Here is a 22,743-nt window from a genome sequence, read left to right on the forward strand (position 1 = left end):
AAATACCTGTATGTGTGGGCTAAGCCTTAGTCTTTCTGAAAACAGGGAGAAGAAACTAGAAGATCATAATCTGAAATCAGTGATTTTTCTTTATACCTGTTTATGAAAAACATATTCAGTAGTTTCTCACTTTGGAGAGCTGGGAGGAATCTAACTTCAAATTGTTTTCCATTGTTATCGCAGACTAAAGTGCATAATGTTTTACTATATAGAAAATACTGTGATATGATCACAGTGATAGTTAATGGATGATAAATATTGACTTATTGCTCAGGCCTGACAGAGGGTTGTGTACATTTTTAGAGCTACAAGGTGAATAAAAAGATTCACAAGTCGGCCATTATTTTACCTTAGACCACATGTTTTACATGAATGTTGAACCTACTCATGGACAAGTTGGAACATTTGTACTGCCCTCCCTTGGTTTGTTTTTATGCTTTTTTGAAAATGTACTTAAATTTTAGTTCAACGCGTTAAGGCAAACTCATTTTAATGGCGTCAACTTTTTTTTTTTGGCGAGATTAACCTTCTTTTTGGCCTAGCACACTTTGTAGTTTTTTCACATGCTGTTTAAACAACTAGTAACGTTTAGAAAAACTACAACACCACACCGGATTTAGCTAGACCGGACACACCACACACAAGTGTGAATGACTGCTCTAAGTGAGAATGTTAGTGTGAAAGTGACTAAAGTAGGCTGTATACCAATGTTGTTTTTCAATAACAAAACATTTGCACAAAGCAAGCCAATCCACATTTCCATGTTGATAAGAGCATTAAAATTTGAAAAAAATAATGGGACAAAAAGAAATCAAGGGACATTTTAGAATAGATAAAAATGCAATTTTTGTGAGTTAATGTGACAATGCGATTTAATCATGATTTAATATTTTATAATTAATCGTTTGACAGCTTCATTAAATTTCTTGATTTTTGCATTGATTTGAAATTTGACAAATCAAGTGTTTCATTCTTTTAGAATCATGTTTTTAGTTTTTTTATTCAAGGCAGCCCACATAGTAATGTGTCAATATGAATGACTTGACTTTTTACTGAAGGGTCAAAGAGATGATTTACTTCAGACCTTAGCCACTCATTTGGGCAATTTCTTTTTCTTTTTTCTAGTGTGTCTTGGTTAAAAACATCTTGATTGGTGGCTCCTCAACTTTAAATGTCTCAAAGTGTTTTAAAGTGGTCCGTCTAATGAGTGTTGAATCATTGTAATCAAATACTTATGATTGGGAGAGAGTTCCCATTGACATTAATTTATCATCGTCAGACACAGAATTATTTAACTTCGATTAAATTGCATATATCAAAATATTGTCAATGAAAAAACATGATTGTTTTATTCGTTTGTCTAGTTTTGTTAGACGAGTTAAATAGAAAAAACAACTTCACTGAAATAAAAACTAAAACTTTCCATTCCAAATGCCTCCAGTCTCACGTAAGGAAATATTACTTTGCAACAGATTATTTTGGGATTTTGCCTCCCTCTTGTTGTCATACTGGATACTACTTGTGTGCGCCAACAGTCACTGCATAATAAAAAGGCTTGCCTTCAGTGTCTTTATATGCAAAAACGCTTTTCATGCCGTTAGTGTAGTTGTACCAGTGAGCACGCCATATTGTTTTCAGACCAGTTAAACCAACCTAGAACAAGACGGCCAACAACCTGAAATACAGCAGGAAGGAATAAGGTGGTCTTACAATCACACATTCTACAGAAATGTGAATTTTGTAGTTAAACCTGGATCAACATTGTGTGAGTCCGGTGTTTCACATGATAAATATCTGCATCTAGCGCTAAAAAAATCACAAACTATGGTCTCAGAAATAATACTCTAGGCCACTTCTCTAAAACCGATAGAAATGCAAATGTATGGATCATACTGTTTTGCACAGGGTTTCAAGCCATCCCCTGCGTTCTAACACTGCCACTTTACACAGCAACGTAATTGGCACCAAACTACGCGTCACACATATAAAACATTATAGAAGTAGACTGAGAGAAGCGGTAAAAAAACGATACAGCTGAAGTTATCTCCCTTTAGTCGTGTTGGTCTTGGAAGTCGTTGGCTAAAGTTAGAGGACCTCGTAAAACTCTATACAGTCAACAGGCATCACGTAATCGCCTCAAAATACCAGTCTGTCGAAGCTATGAGGAAAAACTACGTTTCCCACAAACCCATCTGCGTTTTGCCATTGGTGGTGGCACAGGTGACTGCAGACGCTCCGAGTTGTCACAACATCTCGACGGACAAAACGAAAACAAATTAGCCTCCGAAGTGCTCGTGGTGGTACACGCTGTAGCAGTCTGTGGAAATACAGAGAAACTTACACTCTTAAGAGTTATTTTCCTTTTGAACACGACTTGTTTTTCCTGAAAGTGCTCGGCAGGATTGGTATTATTAGAACGCATGAGAGAAGTGGGCACGCACTTTTCGTGGACCTGACTTCTTTACTGCGTTCTGTCTGACCTTCAGAGCGGGTAAGTGAAATGTGACCACCGCCACTGAAATGTAGCTTATGCTACAACACCCCTACCTCTGGAAACCCCGCGATTAACAATTTAGTGCAAAAAAAAAGTGCGTATTTCCCGATTTATATGCAAAGTCTCGGAATTGGTTGAGTTTACTATGAAAAGTAGACAACTTGATAATTTGTCCTTAGGAAATTAAAGGCAGCACTGCCTTGCACTTGTCAATTGAATACAGCTAAGTCATCGCAAAAATAGTTAAATAACTATTCCTGAATTCTAGACGAGACGTGTAACGTTAGCCACATACCTACGCCATCCCCGCTAAAACTTAAACTCATCAGACAGGCGGCAAGCATCACAAATCACACTGGATTTGTCAAGACTTTGTGTCCAGCTCATAATATTGTTTTCATGGATGGTAATGGAATAATCGACATATTTAGACATCCACGAGCACATGTTAAACAAAATAGACATGCTTACTATATATAAATTTATTTTCTCAGATTTTTTACAGGACCCCCACCCACAAATAAGAGGAAGTATTTCAAAAATCAAATAACATAGGGCTAATAGTATAAGTAATAGCCCTGACATTCAGCTGTTTGTCTTTGTGACTGGGACACTACTACCTCTTTGGCACCGACTGGGTCAGACCATAATGCACCACTTTACTCTTTTTACTGTCATTAGTGGAGAGCTTCCCCTCTTGCCATTTATAAGCAGTAGCCAGGCCGGTATCAGTAACAAACACCTCAGCCCTGGGGTATGCTGCTATGTATAAGCTGTGACTATAAACTGTGCAGACCATACTCTGCTGCTTAGTCAATTACTTTGCTTGAAAGACCTGCATGGTGAAAACATAAAACTAATGAAGGCACCACTGACCGTTTATGCCCTTTGGCTCCCTCTCAGAGTAGGCTTTATTTACAGACTGTGTCCATTTTTAGTGTGTGTATGCAGAGCGGACCACATCCAGTAATGCTATGTCAATGTTTTATTCCAAAAATAATATTTCCCATATCTGGGATATTGCTGTGGTTTTAGAAGGAACTGCATGTTGACATTGTTTTGCTGTAGAATATGGTCAAACTATGTTACCAAATAAGGGCTGCATAAAAGTGTGATATAGTAATCCACCTAGACATCATGATATAAAGTGTAGTCCCAGTCCATCTGAAAGTCTGTAGGCCGACTTGCATGTGTCCTAACGTATGTATGCAACCAATTGTTTGATATTACACCCTGGTCCCTGATCCCTGACCTCTTTGCCTCGTCTCTGTGATCATCCATACCATTCTCCAGAAAAAAACAATCAGAGTCATACGTCACAGCATAAAAATCTCAATAGGACCGAAAGCTTGTCAATGAATAGTACCCTCTCGTCGAGGTTCCTGCTTACGTTCATGACTTGTCTACTTTCATTCTTAGTGCATTTCTAAGAAAAAAGAAGTTTCCTTTTAGATGCCAACGTTAGCGCTAATCCAGTGATGACCATGTTGTGTTACGAGACATGATGACAAGTAATAAAGTGAGTTACCACAAACAGAATATTTAGACCTCAGCGATAACAATAAACTATGATCATGATTGTTTTTCACATCAACTGTAAATGGTCAGCATTTATGTAGTGCTTTTCTACCTTACCGGACAAAGCCCTTTAGAGTTGGCTACTCATTCACCAATTCACATACACCAATGATGGCGGAGCTGCCATGCAAGGTGCTGGCGCATAGATTGTGAAAGATGGATTTTGAAGAACTGCAGCCGTGGGAAGCCACAGGGAAACCACAAACAGAGCTGTGTTATTAAACAATTAGCAACTCAAAATCCGTTTGTTAACTTTTGGTAGGTAGAAACTTCCACCTCTTTGTTGTTATATGCATGGAGGCACGTTCAGGGGCAGGTCTGAGGAAATAATCGATTTTCATGCATTATTGTAGTTTGTTTGGCTTGGACACGCAGTATATGTGCAGTAGCATTCACGTATTTAAATACACAAGCTTTGAGGGAATGTGTTGTTAATGTGTGTTCGGGCTGTACTATGGGACTGAGGATTTTTCAACATAACATGGATTCAGAGTTGCAGCAAGTGAGTTAGTTAAACAGCTCTAATATGGTAACAGCGGCTAAACCTGAATTACCGTTCCCCTGAAAAGAAAAAAAAAACCTTTATCGCACTATCTCTGTTTGGATTCTCTCTGGCACTCCTTTTCACCACCTTTATCTGCCTTCTCCTCATTACTTGAATCCATGAATAAATTAAAACTTTTCCATTGTGTAACCAGATTTTAAAAAAAAGATAGATCTACTGTGTAGCAACAATGAAACTAAGTTGAGTGGGAACTGTGACACTAATGTAGTGCTGCCACATATCAAAGAAACTATTGCATTATTTTCTTGTAATTTTATCATGTGCTCCTTGCCATGTTCATATACTGTTATTAAGAATGCACCTGAACTAAAATCCTATCAATTTCAATTGTATTAAATTCAATAATTGTTTGTCACACAAAATTATAAAAACAATAATTTATAATTAATTGTCACTTCCTTCAACTTCTGCATTAAAACAGTAATACTAATGGTACCTTTATGTATGTATGTATGATGGGGTGGCAGTCTTAGGTAGTGGTCTAATTAAGGATCCTAGTGGTCCTAGGGGTCTTCCCCTAAGGAGGCAAAGGATCCACATGCCCAGGGAGGTGTTCTTAGACCTCGCCACATGCTTCTGGGGTGGTTGCCCTCCTGGAATTGTAGTTCACTTTCTTTTTGTAGTCCCTATTTGCTCTTCTTACATTGTGCGCTACTGCTTTATAAATGTCAAGGTTTCAAATAGATCATAACAGGTTACTCGCAATATCCGCTGTCTGCTACATAACACAGTATCAGAAAATATTTTGGCACAAAATTTGGACCAGTTGTAATAACCAGTTGTGTTAGTGAAAAATATAGGCAAGGTGTCTGTGTAGCTGTTATTAAGACCTTAACCTACGCTCACTCCTTCTTTAATTGCCCACACGTGTGTGTGTGTGTGTGTCTGTGTGTGTCTCTGTGTGTGTGTGAAAACAGTGTAAACACGGTCATGAGTGGGACAGATGCACATAGAGGAGTCAGTGGGGTTATGGAGTGCACACAGTATGAAGGGTCAGGGGTTAGTAAACACACTGTGCTGTGAGGTCACAGTCAGCAAGGTCAGAGGTGACCGACCAATATGAGCAGCGTTGATGCCTGGCTGACTGACTGCACTCTCCAATAGCATGGCAGACACCGGCTTTGATGTTTCAAGCACTACGACCTCTCGGCAGAGCTGACCATTTTGACTAACTGGTCTAAATTATATTATAATAACCAAACTATTGGCTGTAACGGACCGTTTCTCTTCCCTGGCTTGTGACATATACTGTACAATCTAATCACCTTGTCACAAAGTGCAGAAATTAACACTAGCTTTTAATCCTTTGTGTATGGAAAAGTGTGTGTGTGTGTGTGTGTGGGGGGGGGGGGTGTTCAGCCTCATTGGACTCATGTCCGCTTGTAAGTGTTGTAGATTGGGTTCATTTTCTTCAGGTAAACAAAGGCAGCAGTACACAGGCACATTGAGTAAGCTCAATGGATGTACTCTAGTGTGAAAGAGCATCAGGTGTGTAAACATTGCTCCATCCATTTGCCATATGCACGATCTCCCGGGACCAGTACAGTGTATTTGCCGCTTCGTAAATAGACTAGGAAGCAGTAAATGAGGAAGAGTCTTCATTGTAGTATGGATTTCCCTTAAAAATAAAAAGCCAAACAAAAAGACCAAACAAACTGCCGTGTCACTGATGCTCAGACTTTTTAAACCCCAGGGAATGACGGCTTGGCATGTGCTATGTGACAACATGACCCATGATCTATCAGAGGTGAGTGTGGGTGGGGTGGTTTAGGGCATGTGCTGAATATGTGACTCCACTTCCTCATCTTATCTCCATTCCACTGTTTCATATCCTCTTTTGACTGACAGACAGTAGTGATGGTCTTACACTGTCTCTCTTTTCTCTGTAAGAATGGTGTCTCAGCTACGTCTGCGAGAGACTGCAGCTGGCCTGTTGTGTACGTTTGGACAATTTGCTTGTTAGTATGAACTGCAGGGGTGACGTTTGCAGTTGTAGCTCTTTGCAGCTTTAGCTCTTAAAGGCCCACAACAATTTCAGAATTATATTTTGATCTCCTTATGAAGATGTTCATCAGTCATCTTAACTATGTTTTTTTTTAGACATATTGGGACTTACTGTTCACTTACAAATTGTCAAATCTCTGTAATTTTCTTAAAAGCCTTTCCTGGAAGCCAGCAAAACATGAATAATATGAGTCAATTGAACTTGGGTCTCTTGCAGTTTCACTTCTTGTAAGAAATTGTGTCTGTTGATGTGTCTTGTGAAATATTTTGAAATAATTTGGGATTTGCTCCAAGAAAATCAGATTCAAAGGTTCAGTACAGCATTGACGATTTTTAAGATTCTGAGATTTTTCCATCTGTTTATATTTAACCCCCACACAAAGTCAAACAAAACGGTCGGCATTGCTGTTGAAAGTCTGTAACAACTGAACATTCTTTCTTACTTACTAGGAACTATTATGACCTGTGCACTTCCTTAATGATATGCCCTCCGGGCTCCTTAAACAGGTTTTCCATTGTGCAATTCTTAGTATTCTTTCTAGTAGCTTTAGATTAATGGCAACAAAACAGAAGCAGGCTGGCTCTCACAACATTAATGATAAATTTCAGTCTGGTTTTATATTAGGATGTAAAATAACCCACCGATGAATCATGACATGACTCTGCGAATATAGTCATGGTGGATGTCATGTCTTTGATTTGGAAAACCTTGACTTAATGATTAGGTTTTCCACTGACTTGAAGGGGTGATAAAGATTGGATTGGGGGGGGGGGAAATTAAATAACAGCTAACAAGTCAGTAGTCAGAGTTGCCCTCAATTAAAATGCATCAGTAACTGTCAGGATTTGTTTTTTCTGCAACCCAAACTGAAGAATAAAATAATTTACTTCACTTAATTTATAAAGGTCACAGGGGCAACATGTTTCCTGTGAATATAAATCAATTAATCCTATTCCTATACATTTATGTTGCAAATAGGCTACTCTGCACCCTTTATTAACTTTTTTTAATTATTTTTTTTAAGCGGACAGAGCCATGTGTCTCTGTTTCAATGTATTCACCCTGAAGGTCAGAATACAGGTGCGACTGGATCTAACATTTGGAACGAAGTGTCTTATAAAAATTGTAGCAACTGTGTTCAGTAACTTCCTCATTAAAAGAAGTATAAAGGACAAAGAATAGGTTACCTTTGCAACTAAGTCTGGGATGATGTAATTGTTTTCTAAGAAAAATGCACATCACATGTTAGTCAGTCAGTCAGTCTGACAGACAGTTATTTCATTTGTAAAGAAGCACATAACATGTATTTTCAGTATTTGTATTTTGAGCATGTGTTTTTGCTGGAAACGGACATGATGTAGTCGGCGTTGGCAATACCATGTACACAGAAAATATTTAGGTGAATTATTGTTAAAAATATTGATTCTAGGGGAAAGAATTTTAAAAACGTCACTAAAAAAATCATGATTTTTTATAGGTTTTGTAACTATGTATAACTACAATAGATTGGTTACTGTCTAAATATTGGACAAACCTGTACGGAAACATGTTGACAGTTGGAAATGCTGAGTGGTTGTTGATGAATGCTAAAGGAATAACATTAGCTAATCAAAAAGCTAAATATGCTAGCCTATGTAATGGCTAGCATATTTAGCTTTTACATCCTGGGGAATACGGGAAAATCACTACTAGGGTTGGGCGATGTCCCCTAAGTTGGCTGTTGACGATGTTTACGGTAAAATATAGTGGACCTTGATATTGTCATTTGACGGATGGTAAACACTTTTTATATGATTATTGTGTCAGAGACTGGGACTCCAGATTAATAAGATTCTGACTAAGTAGCAAGATAAACGTTCAATTGTGATTCTGTGAGATTTCACAGATCCAGTTTCTCTTTTTTTTTTGTCTTCCCCTTAACATTTAAAGGACTCTACATGTATGTTTGTGTGCTAAAATATGGCTTCTGGAAAGAAAATAAAGGATAAATATGAATTATTAAACAAAGAAGTTCCCTATATTTTAGAATTACGCAGCACATTCGCCTGGAGTCATTCTTGATGCGTAGTCTACTATCTCAAATATCTCTCTCAGAGAAGGACAAGGATGATTGGGAATCTGTCGAGTTGTCTCGTAGTGGTGTGTCAAGTGCAACGTACAGTAGCCTACTGTACTGACAATTAGATTGAATTCGGTATTAAAGACTAAAACAATAATAATGGTAACTCCAGTGAAATTATTTGAAACCTGTTAGTGAGGACTAGATTAGGACTGTATTTAAAGCTGATTCTGGTTTCCCATTTCGCCCCAATTGTGTCTGTTAAAACACGGACGGAGACAACTTCTCTCTTTTGATGCTTTATTACAGTCAAGCAACAGTACTAACATGGGCGTGGGTAACTCTGCTATGGCTGTGTGTGTGGTTCTGCAAAGAAATAACATTGTAAATGCTATCATACACAATGCATAGGAATCTTACACAGTATGCTAGTAGCAGATAACAATAAACTATTGATTCCATTATCTTAATGCAGTGTAACTGTAGCATGTAGCTAAAATACAAACGTGAGCAAGCGAGTTCAACAATTGGCTTTATATTGCATCAGCCAGGTGCAACCTCGTTAGCAGGTGAAGAACACAAACAACAACACTAGCTAACTTAGGCTAGGCTACTTAAAATGTGCCAGATATACAGACACACACAACAGGCTTAAATTAATTAACAACATAAGTTATACGACTTGCGGTTCTCAAGGACTCATACACACACACAATTTCAACTGATTATCCCCCGACGGGACAGCTAGTCTTTTTTTCTTTTCTCTTACTTTTTTCTCTGTGTGCCGTGCGCGCCCACTTGCGGAGTGTGACGCGTATCCGTGCTATTCTCCGACGTGCACTGACAATCACACCTGATAGACAACCTATTGTACAAAACTTAAGAAAGAGGCCAATTTAGTAAAATGTAAGGAGTAGAAAATACCGATATTTGTGTTAAAATGCAAGGAGCAAAAGTAAAAAGTAAAAAGTTGCCACAAAAAGAAATAGTCAAGTAAAGTAAAAATACCAGAAAAATCTACTTAAGTACAGTAATTAAGTATTTGCTCTGGTTTCCCGATAGAGCTCCAAACAGCTCACAGCGGGTCTGGGAAGGGGGACAGGCACCGGCCATAAATAAGTCTCAGAAGTGAATTTAGTGATTAAATAGCAGACAGAAAATATAAAGTTTATGTAATATAAAGTTTCCAGTTGTTGCAGCACTTTGCACACCAACAACTTTGAATAACTTTGAATTTCTGATTGGGCGTGCCAGCTGTCAATGTGGCAGCGTCCAAGCCCGTCTGTGTCTGACAGGGTGGGGGACATCACTTCACGATGGTGGCTGTCCATCGTGATGGCTGACCGACAAGATATCGTCTATCATCCATACAACCCTAATCTCTACTGTTGCTGTATATTTACATAAACACAGTCTTCCCCATGAGTTGGTAATCTCTTATTCAAACCTGTGTGATATCACTGCTTAGATGAAGAACTGAATTGATGCTCCTTTTTCAATCAATAGCAGGTGCTTGTCTCATTTCAGAAGGGGATTTATCTCCTGGTTTTAGTAACACTGAAAACAGCAGTGATTTTAGTAGCAGCACTGTACTCTGCCTGAGTCTGTTGGCATTTTTAGTGGGAAATCTCGTCTTCCTCTCTGTAATGTTACCCGTAGTCCGTGGCAGAATCATCTTTAGTGGAAGTCAGTGATATACTGTATAAGGTTGTGTGTGTGCGTCTGTGTATAGAGACACAGCATTCCTTTGTCTGCACTGCTTAATCAAAAACTGTCCCCATATTTGGTCAGAGGACAAGAAATGGATGCTGATCTGGCACACACAGCACAGGAGAAGTGCTCTTGTAAACTTATCTCATTGATTATCATCCTCTTGACCCCTCCTTAAACGCTTTCTGTGTTTTCAGTTGTTTCAGTCCTCTTTTCCTTACCATTTCTGCTTTTACTCTCTGCAGCTCCCGCTTCCTCTCAAAAGTCTGAAGGGCTAAAAAGGCACAGCTACATTCTTCACACTTATAGTTATTAGTTTTCAATTAGTGAGAGTGGAGGGGAGTGGGAAGTGGAGCCTTTTGTCAAGAGCAGGTTTTGGTGTGTGACAACCGTAGTGAAATACATTTTGTGTTTGATTTGTGTACCTTATCTCACAACTCATCTCATAAATGCCTTCCATTCCATCTCACCATACATGGTGACTCTTGGCCATGCAAAAAGAAATGCTGTACAGCAGGTTGGCTGGTTATTGCACTACTCTGTCTCTATTACACACAACACATACAGTGGGGAGAACACGTATTTGATAAACTGCTGATTTAACAGGTTATAGGAGTAGAGCCTGCCCAATATATCGGCGGGCAGAATTAAAAAAATATATACATATTTCTCATATAGAACTACAAATAGCTAGTCTTTTTGTAACGTGTTTTTTGATTTTTCTTTTTTTAATGTATTGGCCAATAAATCAACATATCGGATTTTGAAATAACCAAATATTCGCATTGGCTTTAAAAATCCTTTATCGGTTGGGCTCCAATTTAGAGGTCTGTAATTTTTATCATACGTACACTTACACTGTGAGAGAAAAATCACGTTGTATGATTTTTAAATAATTTGCAGTTTGACAGTATTTGATATATCAGAAAAACAGAACTTAATATTTTGTACAGAAATGTTTGTTTGCAATTACAGAGATCATACGTTTCCTGTAGTTATTGACCAGGTTTGCACACACTGCAGCAGGGATTTTGGCCCACTCCTCCATATGGACTTTCATCTCCCTCCAAAGATTTTCAATTGGGTTCAAGTCTGGAGACTGGCAGTTGAAATGTACCTATGATTTTGAATTTGAATTACAGAACTCTACATGCTTTGTAAGTAGGAAAACCTGCAAAATTGGCAGTATATCAAATACTTGTTCTCCCCACTGTAGCGTTCTGAGCTGGCTAACATCCCAATCACATCAGATGAAGACACCTGTCCACACACTCAATCAAACAAACTCTAACTTCCCATTGTACATAGATCACCACTGTTGTAGCCTTAATACTCAATATACACAACTTGAGGTTACATCAGGTTGAATGATGTAGCACTTATAGTATGAGGAAATGTTTTTGTTTTCATTGTGAATGTTGATGGTTGAAACTTGTAGAACTTTCATTGAGAAGATACCAAATATTTAACACTGATGTTAAGATAATGTGTGTAAAATGACATTGTTATTGACAATGTCATTATGTCTGTAGAATGTCCATTTGATGTGAGCAAGGTTATAATTGTTAACAAAAGCGAACAAAATAATAAAAACCAGGTGGGAAAAAGCAATGTTGTTGTTGACTGAATTGAAAATAAAAAATATAGCCTCAAGCGGCGATTTGTGGATTCAGAACTTTTATTTAATAAAGACTTAAAGTAATTTCACACGTGGTCCAACGTCATTATAAAACCAGTCCTGCAAGCTTTGTAACAATTGGACAAACAGTGCACTTTGTTTTAAATGCCTACAACTCATTTGTCAAAAACATTTATTTTCAACTCCGTGTGATATGTAGCTCAGTTCAGCTCAAGGCAATTTGAGAAAAGCAAATGACTAACACAAAAACAATTGCTAATAAAGCCGCAAGCTGCGAATCCAAGCTCAAATCTTGATCTGTGTCATTCCACGTCCAGTTATTGTGCATTTAAAGCGCCATAGTGGTAAATTTGAATGAGACTTGCAGTGTACAGTGGGGCTCGAAGGTTTTGGCACCCCAGGTAAAAATTTGTATTAATGTGGATAAAGAAGCCAAGAAAAGATGGAAAAATCTCCTGAAAGCATCAAATGACAGATTAGACATTCATATAATATGTCACAAAAAGTTAGATTATATTTCCGTCATTTACACTTTCATAATAACAGAAAACTAAAAAATGGTGTCTATAATAGTTTGGGCACCCTGCAGAGTTAATACCTTGTACTGCCACTTTGGCAAGTATCACAGCTTGTAAGCGCTTCTTGTAGCCAGCCAAGAGTCTTTCAATTCTTGTTTGGGGTATCTTTGCCCATTCTATCTTCCAAAAGTCTTCCAGTTCTTTGAGATTTCTGGGCTGGACGTGGAGGTCTGTCAAGCACTGCTCTTTCAAGGTCTAGTCATAGATTTTTCAATAATGTTGAGGTCAGGAGATTGTGAAGGCCATGGCAAAACCTTCAGTTTACAACTCTTGGTGTAATCCACTGTGGATTTTGAGGTGTGTTTAGGATAATTATTCATTTGTGGAAGCCATCCTCTCTTTAACTTCAGCTTTTTCACGGATGGCATCAAGTTAGCATCCAAAATTTGCTGATATTTTATTGAATACATTATTCCTTCTACTCGTGAAATGTTCCCTGTGCCACTGGCTGCAATGCAACCCCAAAACTTGATTGATCCACCCCCATGCTTAACAGTTGGACGTAGGTTCTTTTTATTAAATTCTGTGCCTTTTCTTCTCCAAACGTACCTTTGCTCAATCCGGACAAAAAATTCTATTTTAACCATCGGTTAAAATCATCGGTCCACACAACTTGTTTCCACAATGCATCAGGCTTGTCTATATGTTCATTTGCAAACTTCAAACGCAGATTTTTGTGGTGAGGATATAGAAAAGGTTTTCTTCTGATGATTCTTCCACAAAGACCATATTTGTACAAGTATTTCTTCATATTGGAATGGTGTACCACAACTCCAGTGTCTGCCAAGTCTTTCTGGATGAATCGTGCAGTCAAACGTGGGTTTTGACTTGCTTTTCTCACAATCCTGCAAGCTGTTCTGTCTGATATTTTTCTTGGTGTTCCAGATTTTGCTTTAACTTCCACTGTGCCTGATGACTGCCATTTCTTAATTACATTCCAAACAGAGGATATGGGTGTTCAATTTGAACAAAACTTTCAGGGTTTAGTTCAGATACTTATGAGGACACATCTGGAGAGATTTGGGATGATTGGACAAGGAATATGTGATTTATACTAAAATTTGGGTAATGCCACTCACCTATCTTGCACTTGTAGTGGCACCTAATGGAGTATGTACTGTATATAAAACTGTCTGGGTATATCTGAGGCACTTATCTGAACCTACCCTGTGAGTTTTGTGATGATTGGCCTTACGGTTTCTGATTTGTATTCATTTGTGGTGTGGTCTTGACCAACTACCACTTTGCTCGGTTCAAAGCCATGATGTCTCTCTCTTTCTCATATGTGGGCCAAATTCTCTGGGCGGTGACTGAGGGAGTAAACAAAGAGAAATTTCATCTTGGCTGGTTTGGTTTTTGTATGTAGACATATTTATGTGTGTGTGCATGTGTGTGTTTGGGTACTGCCTCATCCATAGACCATTGTCAAAAGAGTACAAGGCTGGCTTGGTCAATGATTTCCCCTCCTAGATATACACCTTATGATTGGCTAGCCTTATAGCAATGCAGCTTTCCCAACCAATGAGCTAAGGGCTTGGGGTGTTCCTGCCCCTGGACCAAAATAACCCGGTAAATACACTGCAGGCACTATGAGAACTGGAGCTCTGGTCAACTGTTGAATGCTTTGTGTACAAACAAGGGATTCTTGTCAGCCGGGTACTGCTGAACCATGCTGGCCAGTGTTCTCCTCTGTTGTGATAGGCACAGCTAGCTGAGTGGCACTTTGATACCAGTTTTTGTGTTTCTGTATTCAGGGATACAGGATGGTGTTGGAGATTATGAATGGAGGCTTACTAATAGTTGGGTTACATACAGTGATGGAGGAGTTTTATTAACCCATTACGCCCAGAGAACCCATCAAACAAGCTGCTGCATGCAATGGGCATTCTGCATGTGGCCTTTACAATATGTCTAAGCGGATGTAATTGTAACAACCTGAGTTAAAACTTAATTGATTTTAAAGCTTGTCACTCTGCATTTTAGTTTAATGAGTTGAGCGAACAACAAGACCTAATGAGGTGGAATGACTTAACTGATAGGGATAGTTTTTGGTATCAACAGTAGTCAAGAGTCCTGACTCTTCATAAAAGGGTATGACAGACATAAGCAAATATGGTAGATTGCCTTAATCAAAAACATTTTCTGAAGTTTGGTCCTCTGGAACTTTTATAGTAATGGCCCAAGACATCAAACATCCTCTTTATGTTGGACATGTCCATTTACAACATTTCAAATATTCTGCTACTATGCATGATCTCACCACTAGGAGGCTTTTTTAATGGTCCTGTCAGCAAGTAGTCATCATTCTATTGTCTGTTATTTGGAGTGTTGAAGGGATGTGCTTATGTGTATCTTGTGTGTGCACATACAAGATACACACAAGCACACCCAATATTTGATTGTGAAGGTTGAGACACCAATCTGTGTTTGTATGCATTTTTGCTGACTGCACAAGCAGGAGGGGTGGCAGAGGGAGGAGGGATTCATGACGTTAATACTGTTTCTTGTAAACACATCTGTTACAGCACATTTTCAGAGGAATTTTTATTCAATCTGAACTCACTTGCCTCAAGGAAATCAGCTCATCAATAATCAACGAATAAAAAGTTAACATATAGTCCTATAGCTCCACTTTACACACAAAGTACAGTTTATTTGGGACTGATAGAAGAGTTCACACTTTTCATCAGTGATGATTAAAATCATACTGACACAAAACCAGATAAAACAAACATACTTTTACGTGTGTGTGTGTGTGTCTGTCTGTGTGTTGACAATGTAGACAGAGCAGAAGTTATTTGGCACACATACACACAAGCAGAGGCCGTCCCAATGTGTGCACCGGCATATACACAGTTTTTATTGGGTTACTCGTCCCATAGTATACACAGACATGCTTAGCTTGTACAGGAGATTTTTTTAGTCTCCTGACAGATTCATAACAGTGTCTTTAGAGAAGTAGGCGTGGTTAGCTGATAGACAAGGCCAGACTGACATGTCACATGAGGGGGTGTGGTGTTGTTGATCTGATTTAACCTAGCCATTGCAAGCGTGTGGAGATGGATTGCAGGCGTGTGGAATGAAGTTTATGCCTTCAAGAATCTGTGTGAGCTGCGTGAGCAGATGGTTATAGAACAGTTTAAGAAGAGCCTGTCTAAGGTTATGCGGACCTATTTGAATGACTTAGATGTTAAAACTGTCTAAAGCTGTAGTCAAGTTTAAATGACAGTAGAGTTTGAAAAACACCCTGGCGATAAAAATGGTGGTGGGCACTGTAAACCCCTAAAATATTAGCCAACAAACTAAGCCTTCTTCTTCCCCAGTAGACATCATTTGCCATGTTGGTCACATCAAGTCCTGCTGTCCTGCTCTCCAGAGAGAGAAAAAAACGTCTCAGGAGAGGTTGGTTGTTCTGTACCTTGTATTCTTAATTCAACAGCTAGTGATGTAGCTAATTTGGAAATGTTTGATGGTTTGTTGTGTGATGGTATGGTTGCAGTGGCGGAAGGGGTAGCTTAGGCACCGTTTGAGGGTTTTGGAGGTGTATGTATAGTGCCGTCCAGATGTTTGTAAGGACTAACATTTTTGTTGGCTATGCTCCGGTGGCAGTGGTGTCTGAATTTCTGTTGAAAGGCGTTCATTTCCCGTTAGCAAATTATTTAGCTGGTAGACAGGTTGGGGTGACCCCCCCTGTTTTCCCTCATTTTAATGTGAATTGGCAGCGACCAAGGTTTTGGAGGAGAAATATCCAGAAGCTTTCCCAGTTTGTGTACTCACTAAAGCTGTTCAAGACCTTACTCTGATAACTTAGTGTTGCAACACTTTCACTAAGTAAAGTAGTTACATAAATGTAAGGATATTCTATATTATTTCAATAGTGTAAGTTTACAAGTTTAGTTCTACACTGTGGCATCATAATTTTTCTAAAAGTTTTTAATGCGATCATCTTTTTAACATAACAACCAATCAGTGATTCCAGTCTCTGAAATGTACTAAGATCTATTAGCGTCATAGGCTATCTGCAGCAATTCAGTGCTCTTTGGTCGCTTCGCCAGTTCGCATTTTCTATTTTCAGGGAGCATATGTTTTGTAATTGTGATTATTCCAACGCCCATTGATGATTCTCTTAACAATACAGTGACCATGACTTTCAGTAAAGGATAAATGTATTGCTATGGAACGTCTCTTTTTTTTTTATGCGATAGGGCATAATTGTGTTATATCTTATAGTGAATGGACACATATTATCTCTGACAATAAATATGGTGTCATTTTCTTGTTATCTGTTAAGTCTTAATGTACATGCATTTGTGTGTGTGTGTGTGTGTGTGTGTGTGTGTGTGTGTGTGGTGGGGTAACTGTAAGTGGGAGTGCAATTAAAGAAGTAAAATTGCTGATTCACTGTCCCATAGTTAAGAAAAACATACACACAATGACCTGGCAGACGAAATAAGGAATTGCTTCCAATTGCTTCCTATTTGTTGTTGTTATGCATGCAAATGATTAGGTGTTACTGTATGAAAATGCTGTACACTGCTTTAGGAAGGAGGCTGGACTGAAGGAGGAGTTCCATATTAGAGTGAAATTGTGGAGAGAAACAAGAGTGGGAGAAACGTTTACTGGACACAAGGCTCTCGTTGTTGTTGCCCCAGACTACGGCATTCAGGCTAATTTAGGGGAAGAGGAGGAGAGTGGGAGGAGGAGGAGGAGAATAAGGAGAAATAGGAAGCTGAACTGGTGGCTGGAGAGAGGGAGGGAGGTGACTAATAGTGACTGTCACTCAGCTTACTGTAGCTCGGCCTGTGGAGGGAGAAGTGCCTTCACAACCAGTGAACCGGCATATGAATGCAGTAGTTGGCTGGGCCCAGACAGCAACTACTGTCTCTCTGTCAGGGAGTGTGTGCATTAACACGTGGAGGAGCAGATATCTGTTGGATACACAATGTTGTCTTTGGGATAGTTGGAGAGTTGCTGGTAAGGATCTAAGTTTATACTCTACTATGTGTATCGGTGTCAGTGTTTCTCCCAGCCTGGCTGTTGAATATGGCAGTTTGAGCTCCATTCAGGCTAATATGCCATTATATCAGAAATTAAGCTGAACATGTCTAAGTAGGTTTCGTATGTTTTTAATAACATGCAGTTTCTTTTAAATTGGAAACGATGCAGTAAGGGCAACAGAAGCAGCATTGGTTCAATTACTGTTGACAATAAGCTGGTTGTTACATATTGCGTTTTGAGATTTCCAAAACCTAAATAGCAACAAGAGATCTCTAGTCATCCCTGCGTTGTTTAGCAATGCAATGATTGTTTGTTACTTGCAACTAAGTGGAGGCTGTATGTCAGAGTGATGGTACTGATTGTGTGGCAGTCTAGTGGGGAGAGAGTGAAAGTTACTACATGGTATACAACAGCTCTCTAATGTTAACTTTTATTCCAAAATTGATCAATTTAAGTAATAAAAGTGGTAAACTGAGGTCAAACTGTTGAACGATTGGTGTGTTTGGTGAGCTGATATCCTAGTTACTAGCACTACACTTGCAACACAACAGGGGGAATACATGTACAGTATATCAGCTTCAAAATGTACTTCATTTTTCCTTTAAATCTTTCAAGGATCATGTAAGAAGTGGCCATCAATATCAAAATGTTACAAGCTAAGATTTGCATCTAAAACATTGTGGCATGGCAAACAGCTTTTGTACTTGTCCTAGGTTTCCTGCAGAGGAAGTTGCTTCACCACTGACAGAACTAAGAGTTGTAAAAAACTGATGGAAGGCAACGGGAAGTGATGCATGGCTGTAATTGAAGCCGGTGTATTGTCTTTCCTGTATCCCGTTGTGTTGTACTTTGATTTGCTATGGCTAAAAGTGTGTCTGTGCTGAAAACCTGTTGTACTTTCCCTGCTAGTTTCACATCGCTCTCTTCTCTGTTATCATTGACACAGAGTGACCTGAGGAAAACAGGACTTAGTTGACAGATTCACTCTGGACAAGGGTGTCTCTTGCTCAGGTATTAATAGAATGTGTTTAGAAGGTGACAGGCATTCTGATTCACACACAATGTTGATGAGTTGTGGTGATTCACTAAGATAACCTTGAGAAAGTTGGTTACTGTGCAGAAATGTTAGCTGTGGGCACTTTATGCCTGTAAGTTACACATAAGTTTCTATTCACTTCAAGTTTAAATACCAATCTAAGGACATTGATCATTTTACAGCAGCTGTTGTGCATCCAACCCTTAGACGCAACAATGTTAAAATGTATAACAAAAGGAAGAGGGTTCAGTGTTTTGAACATTTTACTTGAGTGCACAACTAGGTTGGTCTTTTTTGTTATTGAAACCATATTAGAACATGTTTAAACCTACTCTTTTGAAAAACTGAGCTGTTAAAAAAGCTAAAAACCAGATAGGAGAGCTGCAACAATTTGCTGTTTGAAAAAACTGAACGAATTAACTAAATGAAAAGCGTCTCTTGCAACACAATTAAGCCTAAAAACAATGGAGAATATCATCTCTTAACACCATTCAGTGTGTGTTTATACTTAGGGCAAACCATGGTCTGTTGCTTCCTTCGCTTCCGCCCTGGAAATTCTTCTCTTTTCTAAGTTCTTCAGTGTGTGTTGCGCACCTGCAGCTTCACCCTTCACACTCTAGTCCCAGTCACATATTGCATATAACCGCTATTCCTTCCATCTGTCTATTTTACTCTTTTACATTTTACTAGTACAGTGCCCGTTGAAAATGTGCCCGTTTGGATGATTGCTTGGCCTGTGGTATTGCTGGTTGTTGTTCAAAACTAAGTTGTGTCCCAAAATGACTTACAGAAGGGCCCCAAAGCACTTAATATGCAACTCCACTGTACAGCCAACTACTGACTTACAGTGTAGGCTACTTTTACGTCACGAGGAAGACATTGTGCGATTGTGTGGCAGATTCAGAATGTTATCACAAAATATCACAATGAAAAGGTGGAGTAATCAGACAGTAGCCCCATGGACTAATGGCAGGGTCATACCAACCTGTTCCGTTATGAGAGCTAATTAGCAACTATCTGCGTTAATCAACCCCTAGAACCAGAGCCAGTAGCCTACAATCTTAAATTTAGCCTGTGTGTGTGTGTGTGTGTGTGTGTGTGTGTGTGTGTGTGTGTGTGTGTGTGTGTGTGTGTGTGTGTGTGTACTATGTATGCACTATGTTGCATGAATTACCTAAACAGCAGACACTGTTTGTGTATGTGTCCAATGCAAATTTCCATTGGGACTATTAAAATCCATCTAATCTTAACCATTTTTTTCTGTTTCTTTCTTTCCTTATGTCTGTTTTTGTTTGTCTTTTTCATTTCATACCTCCATTGCCTTTCTTCATCTCTGCCCCATGATGTCACCCTCACAGATTGAAATCCACCTTCTTCAGCATCCAGACATGTAGTCAGCAGCATAAGCAGAGTGTACTTCCTCCTGTGAACTCTTTTTCCTCTCAAACAGGTAATTGCATGTGTGTGTCTCTGTGCAAAAATGTGCTTTTAAATTATACTGTAGAAATCCACCAATTCAGTGATTGTGGAACTACCCTGCATCAACACAATTGGCAAACCTGACTTGAATGACCAAATAGAAATGAGAATCATTCTTTCTAGTTACCTCATCCACTCTGGTGTGCATACACAACCCATGTATGCTACCACTACATCCCTAGTACAGTATCTGTTGTAATTAGTACAAGTGAGGTGGTAGCAGGAATATTTTTATACATAAATCATCAATTGACCCACAGAATAGCAGTCCTGAGCATTTGAAAATGATCTGACTGTCCCTCCGTCTGTATGTCTGAGTAGTTCGATGTGTACTAAGGGATACAGCTGTTTGTGTGTGTGAAACCAGAAAGGCAAGGGTAAGGACCCCGTACTTGCCATTGCCTGTGTCACATAATCCTATCAATGTTACACATTGAGCGTGTGTGTGTGGGGGCGGTGGTTTAGTTATATTGATAATTTAGGTCTGTTTACATGTTCTGAAAGACACCATCTGACGCTGTAGAGGGCACAAATGCAAACAGACACACATACACCAAACAAATAACCCACCCGGCTCAGGGGAACAGGGTGTTCCTGAAAAGGAGAACAGAGAGCAGAGGGGGTTATTTTAGTCATTAGAGCAGGCAGACAGAAAGCTTAATGCGGAAAGTGTGTGTGTGTGTGTGTGTGTGTGTGTGTGTGTGTGTGTGTGTGTGTGTGTGTGTGTGTGTGTGTGTGTGTGTGTGTGTGTGTGTGTGTGTGTGTGTGTGTGTGTGTGTGTGTGTGTGTGTGTGTGTGTGTTTGTATGCGCATGTGTAAAGATGGAAAGGCTGCTGAAGTCTGTAGTGCATTTGAAACCTTTGTGATATTAATCAGAACGTGGTTGGACTAAGCATTTGATATGTGTGTGTGTGTCTTAGAGCAGGGCTTTACTCTGTGCCAGAAATTTGAAAAGGTTCTTTTATTCGCCATGCCGAATTGCTGTGATGGCAATACAGCAATAGCAATTCTTTTTTGTTTCTGCACAATATCACTGTAAATTGTCTTTGAACTTTATGCAGTAGCTGTTGCAGCATATGCGTGAATGCACATATGCTTTGTTTTGAAAGTGCACCTGAGTGTACGTGTGTATATTCACATCCCACATTCAACTGCTCAGAGTTGGTGGTTGAAAAGGCCTTTCTTTGCATGGCACAGTCATTTCTAAAAATACACACTCCACAAATTAACACCATGTCTCTGAACACAGGTGCTATGGCCCCACACTGCCCCCAAGTGTGTGTGTACTTGTGTGTGTGTCTATATATATGCATATGTGATAAACTTTGCACATGAACTGTATGTATAGTAAGAAACTAAAGTGGTGGACAGAATTTTTCATTTATTCTATTTTTCAATTGTGTGCTTATTGTTGGCATGTATGTTTGTGACTAATCTGTGGCACAATCCATAATTGACCTCTGAACCGGGCTTCCTCCGCTCTACATCCTCCCACTGGCTGTCAGTGTTTGAAGTGAAGGGGCTGTGACATCACAGTGTTGGACACACAATGGCCGCTGTGTGCTCTTACTGCGTCAGATGCCTGCTTACCCCAATGGATGTCAGGCAATGGGAAGGCCCATGTGGGAGATCATGGTAGCAGTGTGTCACCACATGATATCAGGAAGTGATACCCTGTCAGCGCATACGTGTTAAAGGACGTATCTATTTTTTGTATCATTGCTTCATCACAGTTGGAGGCCATGGCACATATAAAGCCTAATATAGCTTTGCATCTGTTGGATAGTTAAGTAGTTTAATGTAAACATTGTTGCCACTGCATCTGGTGTCTTACGCATTTTCATTTTGCAGAACTTGGGGATTTCAAATAACAGTTCTAGTTAATATTGGCCAATGAGTTGCCTGTAATCTATGAATGTGGAAATGTGTCTGAGAGCCAAACTGTGGCAGAGCCACATATGCCAGTTCCCCTAAAACCAGTAAATAACACAGTGCTGATGTTGTGTTATGGAGTAGTAGCTATGAATATGTTGAACAGTTAAATTAACATGTACAGTATAAGCAGTATTTGTAGACTTTATTATTTTTATCTGGGAACCAGACAAATCTGCAAGCTCATGTTTTATTGATGTGTTGTTCGCCTTCCGCTTTAGACAGATTGTCAGCAGCTTGAGATCTGACAGGCCAATGACAACTGTTTATCTAATATTGGGTATTTTTGAAACAAACACAGTAAAGAGAAGCAACGTTGAGACATTTACAAAAACAAGATGGTTGCAGCTGATTTGGAACTTTCTGTTGAAGCTGCTATCGCCTAGCCAGAGTAAATAAAACTTGAGCTTGCAGATTTGTCTGGTTCCCAAGCAAAGTAAAAACACCTCTTCAAATTCTAGTGGCAAAATGGCAACACTAGTTCACAGACATGTTGATCCAACAATTCTGCTTAGATTTTTCCATTGTTCATGTTTCATCGATCTGATTAGATGTGTTGTAGTTCTATCCAGTTGTGTCTGGAGGCATGTTGGTCTAATCCATCCATCCATCTTCGACCGCTTATCCGGTATCGGGTCGCGGGGGCAGCAGCTCCAGCAGGGGACCCCAA

General features: G+C 39.3%; 1 protein-coding gene and 1 long non-coding RNA gene across 5 annotated transcripts in view; one reads left to right on the plus strand and one right to left on the minus strand.

Moving 5' to 3' along the window:
- Nucleotides 1-271: 271 nt before the first annotated feature.
- On the minus strand, nucleotides 272-9,422 carry LOC117943024. The gene is made up of 4 exons (XR_004656271.1): nucleotides 9,411-9,422; nucleotides 8,812-8,815; nucleotides 5,651-5,654; nucleotides 272-384 (listed from the first exon to the last, which is right to left on the minus strand). It is a non-coding gene; the product is annotated as an uncharacterized LOC117943024 (long non-coding RNA).
- The window catches only part of tfeb (transcription factor EB), a 35,985-nt gene continuing 15,398 nt past the window's right edge, over nucleotides 2,157-22,743 (plus strand). For 2 of the 4 annotated variants that reach the window (XM_034868887.1, XM_034868890.1), the window contains exons 1-2: nucleotides 2,163-2,491; nucleotides 20,021-20,112. The gene's annotated coding sequence lies outside the window, so the exon portion shown is untranslated. Of the gene's footprint in view, nucleotides 2,492-20,020; nucleotides 20,113-22,743 lie in introns of all 4 variants that reach the window. The other 2 variants (XM_034868889.1, XM_034868888.1) reach the window with 2 other exon arrangements.

The sequence above is a fragment of the Etheostoma cragini genome, chromosome 4, assembly GCF_013103735.1.
Source record: "Etheostoma cragini isolate CJK2018 chromosome 4, CSU_Ecrag_1.0, whole genome shotgun sequence".
Taxonomy (NCBI): Eukaryota; Metazoa; Chordata; class Actinopteri; order Perciformes; family Percidae; genus Etheostoma; species Etheostoma cragini.